Consider the following 18,109-nt stretch of genomic DNA (forward strand, 5'->3'; position numbering starts at 1 on the left):
ATCCTTGAAAATGGATGGCCAATAGTATCCAAGAGTAAGAACTTTGAAGGTTGTCTGCTTCACTGCAAAATGCCCACCACAAGGTTCATCATGGCAAGATTTTAAAATGTCAATTACCTCATCATTTCGTACACATCTCCTAATGATCATATCAAAACCAGTGTAAAAGAGATCGCCATTAAGCCATGAATATCTAGCACTTTGTTTGATTAGTCTTTTCCTCTCCTTTGCAGTGAAATGTGGAGGTGTTCTACCTGTAGACAAGTAATTAGCTAAATCAGCAAACCAAGGAGTTACTATGGAAATTGCAAATAAGTGCTCATCCAGAAAAGAATCCTCAACAGGAACAATATCACCTGAATTTTGCAGTCTAGACAGGAAATCTGCCACCTGGTTTTCTTTGCCTGGTCTATCTAACACTGTGATGTTAAATTCCTGTAACAATAGTAACCATCTGGTAACTCTGCCACTAGTTATTGGTTTATTCATAAGATGTCGAATGGCAGAATGATCAGTATGTACAAAGACTTCATAACCAGTTATGTAATGGCGGAATTTATTCACAGCATAAATGATGGCAAGTGTTTCCTTTTTTGTAACTGTATAGTTTAGCTCTGCAGGTGTGAGATTTTTACTAATGAAATAAATTGCATATGTACAAGATTCTTCTTTTTTGCCTAAGGATGCACCTATAGCAGTGTCAGATGCATCGGTAAAAATATGAAACGGTAAACTCCAATTAGGCCCTCTCAGGACTGGTGCGGTAGATAGTTTCTTTTTGAGTTGTTCAAATGCATGTTGGCAGTTCGCAGTCCAATTTAAAAGTACATCTTTGGCTAAAAGTTTAAACAAAGGTAAGGCTATCTTGCTAAAATGATCAATGAATCTACGGTAATAACTAGCATAGCCAAGAAAACTTCTTACCTCTCTCTGATTCTGTGGAATAGGCAAATCGGCAATAATCTGGATCTTGGCTGGGTCAACCTGGATGCCTTGAAAAGAGATATAATGGCCCAACACTATCCCTTCATTTAACATCATGAAGCACTTTTCGTTGCTGAGGGACAGGTTAGCTTCAATACATCTTTTTAAAACTCTTTCTAGATTTTCTAATGCATGTTCAAAAGAATTGCCATATACTGAAAAATCACCCATATACACTTCAACACAATCATGAATCAAATCAGCAAAAATAGCTAACACAGCTCGCTGAAATGTAGCTGGAGCGTTACAAAGTCCAAATGGCAAAACATTGTAGGCATAGGTACCCCAAGGACAGGTGAAGGTGGTTTTGTCCTGGTCTTCAGAGGCAATCCGGATCTGGTTATAGCCACTGAAACCGTCAAGAAAGGAAAATGATGATTTGCCGGCTAGGGTGTCTAACACTTGATCAATGAATGGCAGTGGGAAGTAGTCTTTGAGCGTTGCTTTATTCAGCTGTCTGTAATCAACACAGATACGCCACTTGCCATTTTTCTTGGGCACAATAACCAATGGGGATACCCACTGACTGTCAGAAATAGGATATATAAAGTTGACTCTCAAAAGTTTTTGCAACTCTTCTCTGACAATGTCTTGGAGCATGGGGTTCATTCTTCGTTGTGGTTGCCTCACCGGTTTAATGGTGCTATCTGTGTAGATGTGGTGAGTGCATGTGTCGGGGTGAATCCCATGCATGTCAGTGTAATCCCAAGCGAAGGCTTTTTGGTACTTCGTCAAGAGTCTAATCAATTTGTCTTGTTGAGATGAGTCTAGGTGGTTGCCGATGTTCAAAGTTTTCCCTGGACTGATCTCTATGACTTGACTCTGTGTATTGGTGATGGATTGAACTGGAAAGATGTCATGAAATGTAGATTGCAAGGAGTGGATAGTGCATGTTTCTTGAAAGTTTTGAGCCAGAAGTACATCTGCAGCATTATATTGTTCATTTCTCAAATTTTCAGATACATCAGGTTGAGAAAGAAATAGTTCTACCAAATCATTATTGTCTTCGTGGAAATCATAGATCTGGTCAATGCTAAAAACAGATTGTACTTCCTCTTTGTCATTAAATTTATCATCAAGCCACAAGTTATGTGTTACTGCAGGTGATTGTGCCGATGGATAGAGGGTGAGTTGTTTCCTTTCGGTCCCTCTAGAGATAATCATGTTACCTGATCGGCATCCAATAAATGCATCAGCAGTCGCTAACCATGGTCTACCTAGAATGATAGGATGTCCCCCTAGATTGGATTTGGGTTGAAGGACTAGGAAATCCACTGGATACTCCCAAGAGTCCAGTGAGACAATGATATCTTCCAAAATCCCCTCAGGAATGACTTTGGACCTATCAGCTAGTTCAAGAACAATCGTGGTATGTTGCAAATTCATAAGCTGGAGTGTTCTCATGGTTTCAAGGGTCATGACATTGATTGAGGCTCCTAGATCTATCAAAGTGTTTGGAATCCGTATGTTGTTAATGATGGTGGTCACTTTTGGAATGCCCGGATCAACGTACTTCTCCATGGAGATGGTATTGGTCATAAGGCCTGCTAAATTGCCTAAAACATGAATGGTCTGAGGATCAATCCTCTTTCTAGCAGGTTTTTTGAGACACATGTCTTTGATGGCTTTGGTGTAGATAGGAATGTCCTTTATAGCTTGCAGCAAAGGGATTTTTATGTAGACATTTTTAAGTTCATCCAAGACATCAAATTGTGGTGGAGGCAGTGGTGGTTTTACTTGGACCAAACGGTCTGGAAAAGGTGGTTGCAGTGATTGCATCTGTTTGTCCTTGGTTTCACTGCTTGGTTTTGTTTGAGTGGTCATTTCATTTTCTTTTTCTAAGTTTTCTTCTTGCTAATCTGTTATTAGAGAATCCTTCTGGAGCACCCTACCAGACCTCAAATTAATGTTTTGCAAAGGCAGTGTGGAGTAGGAGGTTCCTTCCTCTACATTATAAGCTGGCCTCTCTGCTCTATTGTTCGGATTTGGGACAGTTTGAGCAGGTATTTGTGTGGGTCTGGGAGGTTGTGGGTTAGTTGGAAATTGAAGTTGTGGTACATTTATTTGTGGAGGAGCAGGTAAGGTCTGTTGAGAGGGTTGGGGCTGATAAACAACTTGCTGAGGGTGCTGCTGATATGGCTGTGAGTGTGATGGATATGGCTGTTGGTACTGCTGATAAGGCTGTGAATAAGGTGGGTATGATTGCGGATATGGATGGTAGGATTGGGAATACTGTTGAGACGGTCTCCATTGATTTTGTTGTTGGTTTCCATGCTGCCATGGCATAGGTATATTCCATGAGTTTTGTGCATACATCTGATCATTCATAGGAAATTGCATATTTTGATTAGGAAACATACCTTGGGGTGCTTGCCTTGGCTGCCATGGTCGCTTTGCACCCATGTAGTACACGTTCTCCATCTCTGTGCTGGCTGCCATGTTACAGTTCTACAAAATTTTAACTTTAGGACAGTTAAACATGTCATGATGCTCAGTACAGAAAGCACATACTTGGATATTCTCTAGAGGGCAGTCTTTTAATGCATGTTTCTTGCGACACTTGGGGCAGAAAATAGCCATGATATTGTCTTCTTCCTCCTGTTTCTTTTTGGCTTTTAAGGTATCAATTTGGTTTCCTAGAGTGCTCAACAAATCTGTTTTGAACTCTTCTAAAAGATTACCAATTTTAGCCCGGGTGACACTAGCAGAGGCAGTTTTTGTGACCCTAGATGACAAGGTTCTCTTTCCCATTTTGGCTTTACTTCTTGAATATTTTTCACATAGTTCAACTATTTCTTCAAAGGGTAAGGAAGAGATGTCACCTTTGCCCATTAAGTTGAGATCATCCATGTATTCTTCCCGGATACCTTTCAAGAATATTGTGCGGACTAGATCAGGAGGCATTGTTCGATGTTTAGATTTTTGCAAGTTATAGACAAACCGTTCTAGATATTCTTCTAAGGTTTCATCCTCCTGCTGACTCATTCTAAAGATGTCATCTTTAGAGTCCTTGGATCTGCAATAAGGCTGATATTTCCTCAGAAATATCCTCCTCATGCCATCCCAATCTACTATGGCATGCTCACCTAGCCCCATAAACCATTTCAAGGCTGCTGCCTTTAATGTGGCTGGAAACAATCTGAGTCTATGAGCATCATCCGTATAGCCATAAGTTCGACATACAATGTCAAACTCGAATAAGAACGAGTCTGGATCCTCTGAGGCCATACCATAGAAATTGGGTAGCACGGATGGGGGTATATTTTTCATTTTAATCTCCTCATCCTCCTGTGGTTCTTGTATAGGGAATTTAAAAGTTGATTCCTCCTCCTCTTGATGGGGAACTGATCCAGATCCCTCCTCAGCCATTCTAATTGGTCTCTTGGTGTCTCTTGGTGGAAAAGAGAGAAAGGAAGATTGCTTGGTTATGGTACTACTTTTCCCTTGTGTAGAAGATTTAGGAAAGTGTTGCTGCTGAGATTGATATGCAAATAGAGTTTCCCTCTCAGCAAGAGTAATGTGCTGTCCTGAATAAAATTTTTCTGCCAATGTTTGAATATCCTCCTCAGATGGTGTTGTATTCCCTGGAGAGTCTGCTCCTGATGATGATGGGTTAGTTTTGAGATGGTGGGGGGTTCTCACAAATCTCCCTTGATTGTCCCTAAGTCTAGGCATAAATGAACATGATTTCTAACTGTGTTTTTGTTTGCTTTTGTGTATTGATTTTTTTTTTTTTTTTTTTTGTGTTTGAATCCTTTACGTACACCTCCCCGGCAACGGCGCCAAAATGTAGTGGTTCTAGCTAGGGTAGTAGACTAGACTCTATATTTAATATCGACCGAGGTGCATAAGCTTAGAGGCGTGGTCTAAAATATATAGACATAAAGAATCTCTGGCCAAGTGAGTAGGATGTAGGATACAATGCTTCTTTACGGAAGACCGGAATATGTAGCCTATCATTCACACACCTAGATTACCCTACTGATATGCTTGATTACAGTGCTTGTTATGAGATGCATCTATCAAATCAAACCATGAACCTAAGTACTGTGTATGACTGTAACAATGGTTTTAACCTCCTTATAGAGATATCACTCAGAAAACCCTTGTTTGGTAAACACACACACACAACATGCAAAGATATTTACACTATCAAACCATATAAAGAGAGCATAATTGAACTGTAAAGCAAAACAGAGTTTATGATAATGTCTCTATGAATCACACAGGGATCGAATCCCTTACAAGACTCCCTTCCAGATCCTAGCGCTGACCATTCAACATAACCATAAACCATTCATAAGCGCACACAATATACATGCAATGAAAATCAAAGGCTATTGAAATCAAAACTATGTAACTGCTATGCAAACCGTGAACTGTATAACTCGAAAGCTATGTAATCGTATTGTGATGCAAACCATATGCGATATAAATCAAAAGCTATGTAAATACTGTGATGCAAACCATATGCGATATAAATCAAAAGCTATGTAAATACTGTGCGAACATGTGATAACTGGAATGTAACAAAACAAGTGAACAGTATACCAATCAAAGAACGCAGGGCCCGTTCGCGCCTAAGGGTATACTGGTTACAACTGATCAGCTATTAAATCAACACAAGAAGGATACACACGGTCGTGACTGTAAATAGGTCTGTGTATTAACTTAAAACTTTGTTCTGAGAAATACGATTCAACAATTCAACAACTAAAACCTAAACATAACCCTGACTGTATTTACATATGCGTACGCACAGCCATGTCATCGATACAATGAATGTACATTCGGCTGTTGCCGCTTTTATCACATAAGCCTTTTCAAAATGTTTCCATGCCAAATGTTTCAAAAATCAAAAAGACTAAAATGAAAATGGAACGATGCTGTTTCTGCTTTTGTCTGTCAGAGTGCCCTGCTTTGACTTGAGTTGACCGCATACATAGGAGGCTCGATTTGGCTGGGAGAGAGGTGTTTGTCCATGCTTGGACATTCTGCTTTTCGCCCATGCCTTTCGTTCTAGCTCATTTGCTGCGCCACATGTCAAACGATAAGCTCATTACAGGATGTGGGTACTTCCTGTAACCAAGTCATCAAAAACTTCCAATTCTTGAACATAAAACCCCTAAATTAATTTCTATGCAATTTAATAACTATAAAACGATTAATAATCAATATTGAAGGATTTTGAGGGATATATGATGAAAATGTATGGATAAATGACATGTTTTTGGGAAGGAAAAAGGGTCTTGGGATGATACCAACAGGGATGCAAGGACAATCTCAATGATAGTGGTCTCCTTTACAAATGACACATGGAGATTTAGGCTTGGACGGTGCAATGTGCGGATTTTCACTAGATGATGCCTGGTTACCCCTTTTCGCCTTTGGCTCCTTCTTCTTCTTCTCTTTCTTCTCCTTCCCCTTCTTCTCCTTCTTAGTTACTTGAATTTTGGCTTTACCAGCTTTATCAAGCGAAGAGGAAGGAGGAGAGGGAGAATCAGACGAAGTAGAAGGTTGGGGGGTAACTTTAGTATCATCCAGTTGCTGACTCGATTGTTCAGGAATCACGGTGTTCTGAACAATGGAGGTCAAGAAGAGCCATATTGGCAAGCCAATTGTCAATCCTGGAAGTGACAATGTGGCCATATGAAGTGCACCAACATCTCCCCAAGAGGAGAAAGGACTAGGATTTTCTCCAAGGGGAAATCCTTGGTTGGTGGACTCAATTTTTCTCAACCTAAGACCAACGCAGGAATGGTGATATTATTCCGATTAAAATAAATTTTAGACGCTTTGACACAACTTGTTTTTTCACTTTTTAAGAGTTGAGAAAAAACAAAAGATGACTCTAGTCGGCTTAGATTTTTAATGAGCCTGAAGTGACAAGTGCTCAGATGGACCTTTTCCTTTAAGGAGTCTAAAAAGGAATGAAAGAGACTACTATGGAAATCTAGACAGAGGGATTACCAAACTAATCGCAAAACTGCAGAATACTTTTTACAGTATGACAGTCAATCTCCCTGAATGTTGTGTTCAGTGCATTACGATCGATAGGGTGGCAGACACGACTTCCTATGGATAAAGGATATAGCCTATTGTGGTCTCCCAATATATACTCGATGGTACGTGGGAGCACAAGTCCATACTGGTACTTGTCGTCTCAAAGAGGAGGAATCACCCAACCAACAGTGAAAGCGACAGTTACCAGGCTTTACGATGCCAGAATACGTCTCTAGCCTAGACTTCTAGATGTTGTGCGTTAGGTTCCAAAGCGTTTTTATGTTCATTGAATTTATTTTACAGTTGATCTTTCTTAAGAAATTGCTTTTCAGGTTCACCATGTGATGTAGATATACAATTCCTAAAATGCAATCTAAGATGATAAACAATCGTTTAATCTTCTTTTTGCAATGAAAATCCTAGCTACTAAAGAAAGAGAGATGATATTCTTTCAACATAGAGCAGAGAGCACACACTAGATGCATTGTCCTAAATCAAACCAACAAGCAGTCTAAATGCAAATGCACATGCATGTATTTGTTTTCAGCTTTCTTAATGTGTGAATGAAAAGAAGAATGCTAAGTACAAATCTGAATTATCTTTTCAAAGCGACAGTACTAACAAATTTCTCTTCAAAAACGAAAGGAAGATAATGATGACACTTTGCTATTTTGAATTGAAAACTGCTTTCGACACTTGAAAAACTACTAATTCAAATCAAATACAAGAGTAACTATATAATCAACCATCAAGAACAATAGAATTCTTTTCTTTGACTGAAAACGACACTTGCGACACTTTCAAATCAAAAGACGACAGTTTGATTATGCTACTTTTTTGTAAAAGAGAATTGTAAATGGCGCACAATACATAAAAACATTCACAATTCTTTGTACTATGGAGGTGGAATCATGTAAAGGAAGGGAGTTTCTATAGTGGTATACTGATCACAGACAACAAAACTCCTGAATAAATCTGAAGAGAGTGAACACAAAAACCAAAATTTGAGAGCAGAAGAGGTCTTGTCTGATTAGCGCACTTGCAACACAGGGAAAGTACGATGCAGTGCACCTATTGCACATGGGAGGTGCGATGCATCCATATTCCCAAGAGGATAAAGTGTGATGGTGCAGGGACGAGACTTCAACTTGGTTCCGGGTCACAGTTTGCAACTTAGTTCAGGGATTTAGGCCGAGCTAATGATAGTCAGTAAATAGAAATCACAGGGGCTGATCTAATGAGGTTACTACAACCACCACTAGGGAAATTAGAAGGTTTGCAAATCGATTGTTCAGTTTATAAAAAAAACTCGGAGATAGACTGAAGCAGCATTGATCTACTTTGCACTTGCATAGCAAATGCTGTTCGAAGGCTAGCTGGCTTGAACTCAGGCTTCATCTGTAAGTTTATAAAACAAACAAAGATAGACAAGCAAAAAGTATATTCGCTCCCCAGCGGAGTCGCCATTTTGTTATTGGGAAATCTAGTGTCCACTCGGAGCTGCTAGTCCCACTAAGACTGGTAGCTATCTTAGAAACAAACAAACTAAAACTACTTTCGCTTTCCTTTATGAGAAGTAGATAAGAGGGGAATGAAGGACACCAACCTCAGTCTTGTGCTTGGTTCCTTGCTTGGTTCATCTCCCTTCTGACAGATCCTTGCCGCTTTTCCTTTATCTACCCAGCTTCAAAGAGCACCTGTGGAATCAAATCAGCATAATACTATCGAAGAACAGAGATCTACAATCATAAACAATATAGGACGAGATATATATTGACCACACAAATGCATATATCATCAAACATACAAGAATGTGGAGGAAAACTCGAATAGCTTTATTAACATCAAGAATAGAAAAGAGGATTACAACCAATTGTTCTGACCCAGCGTCATCCTCCCAGAATGAAAGTCCTTCTTCACCTCATGAAAAGATTAGATCACCCAACACTATGATATTCCACCAAGAAACCAACAGCACTTCCTTACAAGATACAAAATTCCAGCCTCTAGATCTCTGGGATGAGGGATCCATATATAGATGATTGCAGGGGGGTGAGTCAGTTTCTGGTATTTTGATTAGTGTCCTCTCTCTGATAGTTCTTGATTCCACTTGGAGATTGATTATCTCTTACTCATGCCTGGGTGAATTCAGAGAGACAAGTGTCACAGGAGAAGTTTCTGGAAGATTCCATGATGATCCACCTTGCAAACTGTCTCTGCCATTTGTATACTCTCGCCCATCGCACCCTATAGAAGGGCTTTCCAGTATGCATCGCACCCTTTTCACTGAGCAGGTGAGATGCATCACACCCTCTGCACTGGGCAGTGTATATGGTCTTGCTTTAACCAGTTCTGAGCAGTTTTCTGTGGAGAACTTCTGGGAGATGATGTAATCAGCTGAACTTCTTCCTTTAGGGTGTGAAGAAACACTTTTAGGGACTTAGGAGCCCTTGGTTTATGGACATGTATGATTGGGGTTGCAGTGCCAAAAAATGTCTATAACAATGATGGTTCCCATTCTGCAGTAGTTGAATACTTCTTGGCCCATATTAGTGTTTTCCCATCATTTTTTTTTTTATATACTAAATTGATGTTGGAAGCTAATTTCATTAATTTGTTTAATGCATTCTTCCTCACCATGTGATCCCATAATAAACCTTCGCATATCAATAGTTTCTTCCAGCAAATCAAAAATAGGCTCTGGCATGCATGATTTCTTAATACATTCAATTCATGATGGCAAGCTCCCAACATACTTCTTCCTCAATGTGACTAAAAAACAACTAAACATCTGATCAATATGGCCATGAGTGTGCCCAAGAAGAAGGAAACCAACCTTTACCTTCTGAAAAATTCTCAATTCAAAAAGCATATTTAGATATCCAAAAAAAATCTGATTTGTATTTTCACGACAAGTGTTGTCCAATTGTAGATACAAAACTTTAGGAATATTACCAGACCAATGAGAAAGCACATCATGAATTATGGTTATTGTCAGATTTGCATCAGTATGAATATTTGGAGCTGTCAAGTATACCATTGGCAACATTTTCCCATTGAAGACCATACAACCGACCAAGTGATACTGAATAAAATTTTCCGCCTGTAAATTTTTAGGTGTGCGAACAAAATGTGGTAGAAGTGTTTTTTTTGGTCCATACCATCAATTATCAAACTAAAATATTTATTTGGATTATCATAACACTTCTTTCAATGCTTGTACAACTTTTTCCTTTCACTTTTTTATTGATCACGATGCTCTTGAAGCACTTTGACAATGGAATCTACACAACATAAAGTAAAGTCATTAATAAATACGTTTTCATAGTTGATGACTATACAATTTTAAAAATTAATGTTATGGATTCTTACCTCTTTCTTCCCCTTCACATTTATCCATTTTTAATTTAAGAGAAGCATATGAACTTTAAACTCCCATCCTTGTCTTCTTAGGAATACAAACATTGTTGAATTATTTCTTCCATATCTTCGCAAAATATTGATATGTAATAAATTGACCATTTCCTTCAACACCTTTTGCATATTCTTTGTATAAGTTGTAGATTTCTCATCTTGACAAATTATCTAGAATATGTATTGTCTCTCTATTTGGCGTACACTCTCCATGCTTTGAAAAGAAGTCTTTCATCCATGACATTGCAGTATTTGATAATGGGCCAAAATTTCATTTATGACATACTTCTAAATAAAATATGGGATCCTTTTCCAAATTTTCCTGGATTCTTAACAAATGAAAATTACCCATTGAATGAAACATTTTGAAAGCCTTTCTACAGATAAATAAATACCCAATATGATAATCATAACCTCACAATGTAGATTGCATGCACCCTACTAAATATGAATTTTGCATGCTTTTATTCATTGACAAATATCTCTTCCTTTTCTCAAATGCAAACTTGAAATCCATATGTTTCAAGAAATCCTTTTGACAACATTCACTTGAAATGGGAGCACTGATAGAACTTCTTCTCCCGAGATATTCTGCTCTACCCCTTGTATAACTAGAACATCTTGGATTGATACGAAAAGGTCTTCTCCTACTCCTTGATACAATAATTGCTTGCAACATATCCATCATTGAATCATCATTTGTATAATCATTTTCTGTTGGCATTATGATGCATGTGTTGTACTTGATGGAAACCCACTTATAGCTAAACAACTCACTTGTATATGGTGACTAGATGAATCTACAGAAGAGATATCAGATGTGACAGAATGCATGATAGTAGTGTTTACGGATGTGATGAAATGCAGGGCAGTTTCAAGGAATCAGTTTAGAAGGCAACTAACTCAGATGAAAGATCATAGTACAACATGAAAACAACAAAGAATTATAGTTCAGACTACAAAGAATGAAGAAAGAAAGGTATACACAAGTTCACCTTGACCAAGCTACGTATACGTGCAGGTTAACAGAACAAAAGGAGCATATAACGTACACATGCATTTTCACAGAAGGAAAAACGTGTACGTTGGGTCCCTATAATACTAGTAATTACCCCATATATTGTAGTTGCATCCCTTATTAATATTGTTGTGCCCCTATTATCCCCATATTGTTATTACTGTGCCCCATAGTGTCCCTCTATTGTTATTTTTGTGGCTTTATATTATTATTGTTAGGTCGGCTGGGTTATATTGTGACTCCTTAGACTCCTATATATAGAAAGGAGGTTTTGTCATTTGAATCATCCAAGAATTGTTCATTTATGTAATTTAAAGGAGGTTTCCCCCTCGAAGAGGCTAAATTATAAGGCGTTGATCTATCTTTTCTATCTTTTCTTGAGCTGGTTTCATAACATTTGGTATCAGAGCTTTGGATTCTAGGGTTTCGCTGCTCCAAACAGGTCATCGTGGAATTTTCTCTATAACCTTTTTTCGGCGATGTTTTAGAAGTTGAAAAAAAAAACCCATTTTAGAAGAAATTGCTCTGAACCTCGGGTCCAAATTTCAGAGCTTTTCATGCTATATTTGCGGAGATATGATCTAAGGAAGTTGGTCTTTTTGCAGACTCCTGAATTACATTCCAAACAGGTGACCTGGGGAAAATATTCATAACTTTCTCTTTGGGGATCGGATTGAAATTTCATAAGAAGGTACAGAAAGAGGACGAACTTTAGTTTCTTGTATGCATTTTTCAGATCCAAAGGTCGAAACAGTGACTCGTGGCACGTCGTACAAGTTCGCTCTATTGAATTAGTCTATAATCAAGTCACTGTGGGAGATTTCGCATAACTCTTCCTTGGAGAATCCAATTTGGGTTAGACTTGTGGCATTGGAAAGAGGACATAGAGGGCTACTGTGAATCACAAATTTAGAACTAGATGATTGGAAAGTACAGAGATACATCAGAGGCAATATCGAGCTCCTACAAAGTGAAAAAAGGTGTGTAGATTTTCTTAAATTTTTTCTTAAGCTTGGTTTAAATTTTTTTGAAGGAATTCAAAGGGCATAGTAGAGAATTATTATCGGTAACTGATGCCTCGAGGAAAGAAAATGCAAACACCTAGTAAGGAACCTGAAATCTCTAGCATGACTCATGAAGAAGAGGAAGAAATGCTACATGATATATCAAAATTACAAGAACAAGTGAAACGTCACTGCCAAAAAAGCTAACAGAAGCTAAGATAAATGGCGTGGAAGCTAAGATGAATGGCATGGAAGCTAAGATGGACAACTTGAAGATAGATTTGAACACAAATTTGAAGACAAGCATGGAAGATTTGAAGACAGATTTGACAAATTTTCTACAAGAAATACTTACCAATGGTGAAAAGGTAGTAAAGGAAACTCATGATGCGAACAAAAGAAATGTTAATCATGATTTCTTAGACTCTAATGTGGGATCGAAAACCCACCATATTCCAAAAATTGATATGAGGAAGTTTGATGGCAAGGATCCCACAACATGGATATTACAAATGGAGCAATTTTTTGATCTCAATAATGTGCAAAACACACAAAAGGTACGTATTGCAACTTTATATTTGGAACCAAATCAGTTTGTATGGTATCAATGGCTTTGCTCTCGTAAACAAATTATCACTAGGGAAATTTTTACGGAAGAATTGATAGCACATTATGAGGATGCAAAAAGCAACACGTTTTTTAGGCAATTGATAAGTCTCAAACAAAAGGGTTCAATAATGGAGCACATTGAGGAGTTCCAAAAATTGAACATAAGGGTAAAAGATATTCTAGAGGAGCATAGGATTGATGTGTTCATAGGGACTTTAAAGGATAATATCCAACATGATGTTCACCTTTGGGAACCTGATTCATTAGAGAAGGCATTCAGGTTAGCAAGAAAAATGGAAAGCAAAATTATGGCAACCAGGAAGCATACCACTCACAACTATAAAGATGGAAGTGTGGTTGCTCCTAGTCTTCCAAAACCTATAAGTTTGACACCAAAACAATTGGAAGAAAAAAGAGCAAAAGGGCTTTGTTACAGTTGTGATAGCAAATACACTAAAGGTCATAAGTGTGCTAAGAAGAAATTATTCTACATAGATTGTGAAGAGGAAGAAGAAAAGGAGCAAGAAAGGTCAAAAGAAGAGGATATACTCCAGGAACAAAGCCTAGATAAAGAAGAAATGAATCCGACCATATCTTGTAATGCATTGGCAGGAATTACCACTCCTCAAACCATCAAGATAGAAGGACAAATCAAGAAGAAAAAAGTACTAGTGTTGATTGATTCAGGAAGTACCCACAATTTTATTCATTGTAAGGTAGCAAAAGAATTGAATTGCTTCTTATACCCAGCACTAGAGTGTCAAGTGATGGTTGCAAATGGAGGAACAATAAATTGCTCTGGAAAGTGCCATAATATCAAGCTATCGATGGGAGAATATGTATTGACTAGCCCAATGCTTTCCATTCCAATGGGAGGTGCTGATGTTGTACTAGAAGTACTGATCCGAATGGAAAATGGCATCAACCCATGGTACTCATCCACCCATATTATTCATCGACCCATGGAATTTACCCATGGTATTGTAAATGGCATTTGCCCGTGGTATTGTAAAATCCACCCATGGTATTCATTCACCCATGGAATTGACCCGTGGTATTGTAACTGAAAAATACTATAAGTAACAAGTCACATTTTGTAAAAGGACAGATTGTCCGCCACAATGTAGCCTTTACAGTTCAGAGGCATGTAGCCACCACATCTCTTCTCAGAGATAAGCTACCATCGCCCTAGCTGGTTTATTTCCATTTCTGTTTGTAAGCATATTTCAGTATTTTACAGTAATGAAATGAAGTATTATTTCCACTGCATATCTGTCTTTATGGTTACCTCTGTATTTTGTTGCATTCATGTTTAAATCCAGATCAGTGGGTTTTAATAAAAAGTTTCTTTGTGGGGATCAATATTTATGTTCAGCTATGACAAAGCTTCTAAAAAAGGATATCATCTTCGTTTAGGATATCATCAAATCATATAAGCAAATGTTGAGGAAAAATGCAGTGGGGAAGACTCAGAAAAACTGATTTGATATGATTTTGACAATTATTAGTTATCCTTTCTGTTGTGATGATAGATGAATATAGTCTATGGATGTTATTTAGAAGTGTTTTTTATCCTCACAAGTTGTTGATAACTTGATGTATATATAATTGATGATGATGCCTTGATACTTCTTACTGATATATGCAATGATAAGATCTGACAGTGAATAGGTGGAACAGGTTCAAGGGGAGAAAATTCTATGCTTCTAACAAAGCATTGTTGGCATTATGTTTAGAAGTCTTTTCAATGATGATGATGCTTATGTGGCTAAAGTGTTTAAATTAATACATATTGCTATGTGACGGTTATGAGTTGTCCATGATGAAATCTCAGATGATACTTTCATTGATTACATAGTTTTTATTCAGATCAGAATTATGGATGATTGTGGATGACTTTTTGATGATGTATACAGTACATCTATGTTGCTTACATGGTGATGTTCACAAGGACAAGGAGAAGTACAGAGCTTGAGTACACAACTTCATTAATTGATGATGAACCACTCATTTCTTTTATGCTGCTATCATCATAGCTTCAAAGATGCATAAAGTTCATATGGTGCGTTATGATGTAGGATTCCTATAGTTCTTGGCTCTCACATGGTTGAGGATTGTTGTTGTTGATGATATCAAGAAATCTTGACAAATGACCATGATCTCATGGTTTGCTAAATACATATTAATATCTCTTTGATGGATACATGGATGATTACTTAAGTTGCATATTGTTGGTTGGCCAAGAGAATGGTGTTATTGCAGGTCGCATGAAGACATAGCTATTTGAAGACATGGCTTACTTAGACACATAATGATGATGAGTTCTTACCTTATGATGATAGATTGATACTCACATATATTGATTATCATGGTTGATGCTTATCAGATGTGGGATGTTCCCTAGTGATGAAACATGGTTGATATATTAAGGGTTCTTGTGAAAGATCATGTAGTTCTTGATGATGATGTGATGACTATGGTGTTTTCACATATGATATGATGTGAATAATTTTGTGTTACTGCTTGGAGATATGACATATGCTTAGTTGATTCATGGAAGGTTATGATAAGGCTCTTTCTACTAAGGAAACGAAGCAAGTTGATCTTGATGAGATCAAGAGGATGAGTTGATACCTATATACGGCATACTTTGTCACAGGTTGATGATATTTACACTGTCATATCTTCAGAACTAATGATGGAAATATACAAGTTGTTGGTCTAGATGTTGTTGATAGATGCTTATGGTACATATCATACATGGTGTATGATAGTTGTTGATGACAATCATGGTCTTGTTTAGACATTTGGTCTCTATTATAAATGTCATGTATATCATTTGATGTAAAGGTCATATAAAGACCCATGATGTAATAATTTGTCTTTTGATGAGTCCTTTTTGGTCATATGATGTAATTTGTATCCCCACTTTGCATGGGATGGATGATGTAATTATATTTCTGTCATGTATAAACAATTGGTATATCCCCACTTGGTTGGGAGGATGAGTCAAATTCGGTATATCCCCACTTGGTTGGGAGATTGATACATGTATGAGTCATTGGTGATAGGAAGGTCAAAGTCACTTAGTTGAGTTATAGAGTCATGTTATTCTTTTGGAAAATATTTGTAGACTTTGCATGTGCTTAGGGGGAGCATGGATGATATAGTGCATCTCAGCATGTACAAAGGGGGAGTTTAATTAGAGAATTCAGCATGTGCTTAGGGGGAGCATGATCAATATTTATGTTCAGCTATTCAAATATGAAAGTCTTCATTCTGGTCAGCCCTTTGCTCTTGATATCAAAGGGGGAGATTATCTTGCCCACCCTTTGCCCTTGATTTCAAAGGGGGAGAGAATTTTGGTGTTGCTTTTTATCTCTAACAATTTCTACAGCTTGCAGTAATCAACACCAACATGGTTTCCATCAAGTCCAAAGGGGGAGATTGTTGGCATTAGGATGCATGTGTTGTACTTGATAGAAACCCACTTATAGCAAAACAACTCACTTGTATATGGTAACTAGATGAATCTACAGAAGAGATATCAGATGTGACAAAATGCATGACAGTAGTGTTTACAGATGTGATGAAATGCAGGGCAGTTTCAAGGAATCAGTTCAGAAGGAAACTCACTCATATGAAAGATCATAGTACAGCATGACAAAATAAAAGAATTACAGTTCAGACTACAAAGAATGAAGAAAGAAAGGTATACGCAGTTTCACATTGACCAAGATGCGTATACATGGAAGTTAACAGAAAAAAAGGAGCGTATAACGTACACACACACTTTCACAGAAGGAAATGTGCATATATCTTGGAAAACTAAGTTTTGGTCTGAGATATTTAGTCCATGGTATTTTGATCCATGGTATTGGTCCAAGGTATCTGGTTCGTGGTATTGACCCTAGGTATTTGGTACAAGGTGTTGGTCCTAAGTGGTTTTGGTCCATGGTATTGAGAAAGGCCTAAAACTATAAAGGGAGGAGAAGATCATTAGGCTAAAGTGAACAAGAAATTGAATATTTGATGAAGTGTGAGATCCAATATGCAGGTTATCGGCTTATGGTGCTTTGTTTGATCTAAACCTAGGAGGAACCTTAGCAGTTGATGGAGGATAAGACCTAATGATGGATCGAGATCTTAAGGCTTGAAATGAACTATTTTTATATGGTTTGATCATGTTTATTCTAGATCTGAATACTGACGCATGTGTTGTTATGTAAATGTTATGATCTGGGTATGACTGAAGTCTGGAATAGCTACAAAATTATGAATTAATATTTACAAAAATATACACTAGTTGGCTTTGATAAAAGTGCATATACACGCTAGTTCAACACATCTAAGTAGCGTATACATTATGTAATATGATATTTGAAGTTATAGGTGGATTTGACTGTTGTTGTAGAATTCTGGGTTCTACTCTGTGTTCTGGTGACTGCAGTTTGATGACAGTATACTGAATGTTCAGATTAATTGATTTTGATTTGCTTTAGTGACGATGGGCTTTCAGTGATTCAGTTATGGGTGATTCAGAGATGTATGATTGAGTTTCAATGATTGGTTAATGTAGATGTATTTGATGGTTGTAGTGCAGTGGTGATTGATTTTGAGCTTCAATGTTGATAATGGGTCCAGTATGAAAATTTGATGAAACGTGGCCTTTAGATTATGGTGTTGTGTTCCAGGAGTATCCAGTCTGAAAATTTATGAAACGTGGTCCCTGGAGGAAGAAAGAAGGTTGTAGCCTTCTGTAGGTCAGTGCCTATGTACTAGTAAACATATCGGCTAGTACAAGAGCTAGGGAGTTGTAGCTCCCTTCCAGTAGAAGCTAGAGAACGAGAGAAGGTTGTAACCTTCTGCAGGTAGAAGCGTGTGTACTAGTACTAGTTTGCACCAGTACAATGTTGTAAACAAATTTTCTTATTATTAAAAGAAGACAGAGATGATAGCAGCAAGTGGTTTTCACCCACATTTGGTTTCCACCTTAAATGTTGGTGTTCATGTGTGTTGCTTATGTGTGATGGTTCATTCTATTATTAACTGCACATGGTTATTGTTTAATGTTTAA

This window comes from Pinus tabuliformis, chromosome 6, assembly GCF_031772625.1.
Source record: "Pinus tabuliformis cultivar Carrire ecotype Pingquan chromosome 6, CPIR1, whole genome shotgun sequence".
Taxonomy (NCBI): Eukaryota; Viridiplantae; Streptophyta; class Pinopsida; order Pinales; family Pinaceae; genus Pinus; species Pinus tabuliformis.